A 5,253-nucleotide genomic window follows, 5' to 3' on the forward strand; every position below is an offset into this window, starting at 1 on the left:
TCATATATAAACATGGAAGACATTAAAGTGGATGTTTTTATGATTTTTTATAATTTATTTATTTTATGTGCATTGGTGTTTTGCCTGCATATATGTGTGAAGGTGTCAGATCACCTAGAACTGGAGCTACAGACTGTTATGAGCTGCCATGTGGGTGCTGGGAATTGAACCTGGGTCCTCTGGAAGAGCAGCCAGTGCTCTTAACCATCTCCCCAGCCTCTGATATCTTTAATTAGACGACATTTCAAAAATATATACACACACACACAAACTAATGGGCCCAGTAATTCTCTAATCGGTATTTAAATTCTGTTTGGAACTCAGTTTCCAAATTAAAAAAAGAAAGTAAATATGAGCCTGTTAAGACACTTTCCATCAGGAGGAGTGGACCTGAGGTAGAGGGGAGGTGTAAGGGGAGGGACTGGGAGGAGAAGAAGGAGGGGAAACTGTGGTTGAAATGTAATATCTGAGAGAAGAATTTTAAAAAACGACACTCCACCCTCTGCAAAGATTCTCCTCAACAACAGTTCTTTCTGATAGGCTCCTGTAATTTTCCACCAACAGTTGGTACCCAAGCTTCTTTTAAGCAGACACAACTTTCATATGCTCTAAATGTGGGTAAACCAGTCGCAAAAGCCTTGTACTCTCACGTGTTTGGCTCCAGACATGGGAAGGTAAATTAAAAAGAAATCAGCACTGAAGGAGAGAATGAGGAAGTCATAGAGTGCACACACCCAGTCTGGGCCAAGGGTGTGCACTGAAGATAAGCCAGTCCTACCTGCCTGTCCTGATGTACCCAGACCTGGATCCATGGGTAAGAAACCCCCACCTGGGTGGGAGGTGATGGCACACACTTTTAATCCTAGCACACAGGAGGAAAAGGAAGGCAGATCCCCTCAATCCAAGGCCAGCCTGGTCTACAAAGTGAGTTCCAGGATGGCCAGTACTACACAGAGAAACCCTGTCTCAAAAAAAAAACAAAAAAACAACAACAAAAAAAACCAAGAAACCCTCACCCCCAAGAGATATGGAAGACAACGTGCCCTTCTAAGCCTGCAAGACAGGTAGTATTATTATCTCCATATTTTACAGATGAGAAAATGGAATTTGAGGTCTTTTTTAGTACCAGTTAGGAAATTGGATAGCTGCCTGAGTGAGTCATGGTCCAGCTGCTCAACCCTGCAGCTACAATAGTCCAAGACTATTATTCAGTGTTTTTTGGAACTCTTTGCTTTAACTGTGCCCAACATACACCCTGATTATTTGATAATTTATACATTACAATAATTCTGCATTGTACCAATTAGCATGTAAATATATATGTATTGAATATTTCTTTTCTGTGTTTGAATAGTCTCTTTTCATATCAGTGTTGAATTTCACTTTGGTCTTTGCTGCCAAACGGAGAAAGCATTGGCACGGATATTGGAAGTGGGCAGTTCTCCCACCCAGCAGGACAGTCTTCCTGATACAAAGTCGCCACAGAGAAATTTGCTGTCACCTCATCCCTTAAAACGAAAGCCAGGATGGAGGGACTCTCCACCAGGGGGCAATGTATCACATGATCAGAAAAAGTAATAAATTGATAGCAAGCAGCCATGTTTTGAATTTTCAGCTTGTTGATTATTTTTCTTTTCTGAGACAGGGTCTCTCTACATAACGGAGGCTGTCCTGAGACTCTAAATATAGATGAGGCTGGTCTTGAACTCATGGAAATCCACTTGCCTTTGCATCCTGAGTGCTGGGATTAAAGGTGGCTGGTTGGTTTTACATTTGAACTAACTTGAAATATCAGAAAATCTAGCAATTACTGGCTCTGCATTTCTTCGTGGTAAGAACTGGTGTGGTTCAAGCCCATTCTCAGCCTCATTTTGACTAGCCAGGAATTCTTTGGCACCCCATCATTTGTGTAATATATGCTCGTGTCTTTATGCTCACCTCCTGCAGTTTACCTGCCTGATCTTTGCGGTGTTTCAGTTTATGAATACCTTGTGTAAACAAGGCTATGACATGAAATATAATTGCAAGGAAGGTTATGTATATTAAACTTATAGGCTTTTTCAAATTAAGAAATGTTCACTTTGTTCAAATTATCATTTTACCATCAAAGAATACAATAATTTTAGACATTAACACACAGATCAAACTAGATTGATGCTTTCACTAATGCTTAAAGTACTTTGAATTAACCTATTCTTTGTCTTGTCCTCCTGCTGAAACAGGAATTTTCATATTCATCTTGAATCCTCTCCTCGAGGGATCTAGACACTTCCCCTCCTCTATCCTATGTCTATTGTTGCCTCAAACCAACTTGGCATCTAGCCACAGCTGCAGGTAAAAGCAAGAATTATCCAGCTCTAGGAGCTTATTTAGACGTTGTTTCTCAGCTCAGCTGCTCCCTTCTCTCTGGTGTGTGAGGGCTAAGAGGGCTCAGTCTCACATATCTGCCACACTCTTCTGTGAATTTACTTAGAATCCATCCAAAGGAAGCAGAGACAGCATTGCTCTCCAAGGCCTTGGCATTGCAGCTCTCTCTCTTGCCAGACTCCTAGACTGTCCTCACTACTCAGGGTCAAACACATTTCTGACTTCACAGAGCAGTCACTGTTGCTCTGTAGAGGTGGTTTAGGATAAAAGGTAGCTTGTTTTGAGTTATTATTCTGTTTGTTATCAAAAGACTTGCTATAGTATGATGAGAATGTTTCCTTGTGGAGGATAATTGTTTATAATTTGATGCTTTTCTGCAAATAATTATGTAACTGCAAATAAAACAACACTGAGTGCAGAACGGTCTGGAAAACACTTCAGAGGAAAACCAACCTGAGACAGCCACTCACTCCTCCATCTCAGGGCTACAGGAATCCAGATAGCATGTAAATGTGTTCCTCATTCTCATACTCAGAGTGAAAAAAATTGGGGGCAGAGTTGGTCAGTTGCTGAAATTCTGCAAAATGCTTGCTGAGAAAGCATGGGAAGCAGAGACGTATCCCCAGCCCCTACATAAAAACCCAGGCATGACATTGTACACCTGTAATCCCAGCACCTCAGATACTGAGGCAGGAGATTGCCACAAATTGTAAGCCAGGCTGGGCTACACAGAAAATTTCAGACCATCTTGATTTTTAGTGTGTGAGCACCTCACTCCAGAACCAACAGAAACAAAAATCTTCCTACTAGCTCTACCATACCCACACTCCTATAGTGTTAGGAAATAAGAGAATGTTTTAATGTTGTAAAAGTAAGATAGGAAGTCTTTCAGATTCACAATTTTTTTAGTTAAAATACGCACTAAAAATTCTTGCTTCACATTTACTTTGTAATCATATATTTCAGGATTTCAAAATAAAGCCATATAAAGCACATTTTGTTGCATTGCTGGGAAGAATCAATTATCCCTTCTCCTCCTCATTTTAAACCCAGAAGGAGCTTGAAGCATGCCATCTCATAATAGGGTAAAATATGATGGTGTGTCATAAACATGCCCCACTGGCAAAAGCTGGTATCCAAATGTTTTTGGTAAGGTATTTTATCTTGATTTTTCAGAATCCAGGAACCCTGCCAGCTTCTGGGAGTGTGAGCAAATTTAAATGAAGAAAATTTCAGTCTTTGGAATCCAAATCACTTTATAAATTCAAAATATACATTAAAATATAAAATACCAAAAAGCTATTAAAATAAGGTGTTGGGTGTGGTAACAGGCCACCCTGGGCTACAAAGACGGCCCCATTCTGGGGGATGGAGTCATGGAGGAGAAAAAACGAGACAGGCCAACCAAGAGGATGCAGGATCTGGCTGTTTCTCCCAGGGTCCTCTTTCTCTTCCTTTGCTTAGTCAAGGATGGGGAAGCCTACCTTTTGGAGAAACAGCTTAGCATGCCTTTGAGAAGCCTGCCTCACTTAGGACTACTTCCCAGCAGATCTCTCCCAAACAGTGAGAAAGGAAAACAAAAACAACAACAAAACAAACAAACAAAAACAGAAAGTCCATTATGGGTATTTTAGATCTCATTCATTTTCCTTGTAGAACTAAAATTGATGCTGGACTGCTGGCTGATTGAGTCTTGATACTGGCCTTTACATTCATGATGTTAAAGGCTTTCTTCTTTTTCTCTTTTTCTTTCTTTCCTTCTTTTTTTCATTTTTTTCTTTTAAGATTTATTCATTTATTATGTATAGAGTATTCTGCCTACATGTATGCCACCAGACCTCATTACAGATGGTTGTGAGTCACCATGTGGTTGCTGGGAACTAAACTCAGGACCTCTGGAAGAACAGTCAATGCTCTTAACCTCTGAGCCATCTCTCCAGCCTCCACATCATGTTTTTCTTTAATTACTACTCATATTTACATATCCATCTTCCCATCCCTTCACCATCCTGTCCTCCCATGTTCCCCACTAATCCCCTCAACCCATCCCCAAACTCCTCCCCAGGGATAGTGAGGCCCCCCACAGGGGACCTTCAAAGTCTTTCATATCATTTGGGGGAGGGGCTAGGCCCTCCTTGCTGTATCTTGGCTGCAATAGTATCCCTTCATAAGGAATTGACTCCCAAAGTCCATTTGTGCTCTAGGGATAAAGACTGGCTCCACTGTTAGAGGTTCCATAGACTGCCTTTGGCCTCCTAGCTGGCACCCACAATCAGAGGGCTTGGTTTGGTCAATGCTGTTTCCCCAGCTTTACGACTAGGGTCTCCATGCTCTCAGTAGGTCAGGTCAATTGTTCCTGCAGGTTTCTGCAGCACCTTCTTGGCTCCTTTGTTCATCTCTCCTCCCTCTCCACAACTGGATTCCAGGGGTATGCATGGTTCAGTGCTTAGCTGTGGGTGCCTGTTTCTGTTTCGAACAGCTACTGGATGAAGGCTCTCAGGCAGCAGGTGGAGGGCAGAGCTCTTTCATTCATTCATTCATTCATTCATTCATTCATTCTCTTTCTTCCTTCCTCCTTCTCCCTTCATCCCTCTCCCTCCCTTCCCTCCTCCCCCACCCCCACTTGAAACACGGTTTTGTTATGTAGTCCAGAACTCATGGTACTCCTCCTAACTCAGTGTTGCTGGTGCAGGACTAAAGGCATGCATGCGCACACCTGGCTTCATTCATATTATTTCTCCAACTCCTCCCTTCTGCCTCACAGCCATCCCTTCTGTGAATCCTTTTGCCATGTATAGAATGCATCCAAGCGGATCCACCTTCCTCCTCTTTTACCTCTGACACTTTAGTGCATCCCACTAACACTTCTCAGTCGGGGCTTCAGCC

The 5,253-nt window shown here is 42.1% G+C and overlaps 1 long non-coding RNA gene across 2 annotated transcripts in view; it reads left to right on the forward strand.

Moving 5' to 3' along the window:
* Positions 1–429: 429 nt before the first annotated feature.
* The window catches only part of LOC118238420, a 7,749-nt gene continuing 2,925 nt past the window's right edge, over positions 430–5,253 (forward strand). For both annotated transcript variants that reach the window (XR_004768662.1, XR_004768663.1), the window contains exons 1-2: positions 430–814; positions 1,646–1,760. This is a non-coding gene — a long non-coding RNA (uncharacterized LOC118238420). The remainder of the gene's footprint in view (positions 815–1,645; positions 1,761–5,253) is intronic.

Source organism: Cricetulus griseus, chromosome 2 (assembly GCF_003668045.3).
Source record: "Cricetulus griseus strain 17A/GY chromosome 2, alternate assembly CriGri-PICRH-1.0, whole genome shotgun sequence".
NCBI lineage: Eukaryota > Metazoa > Chordata > Mammalia > Rodentia > Cricetidae > Cricetulus > Cricetulus griseus.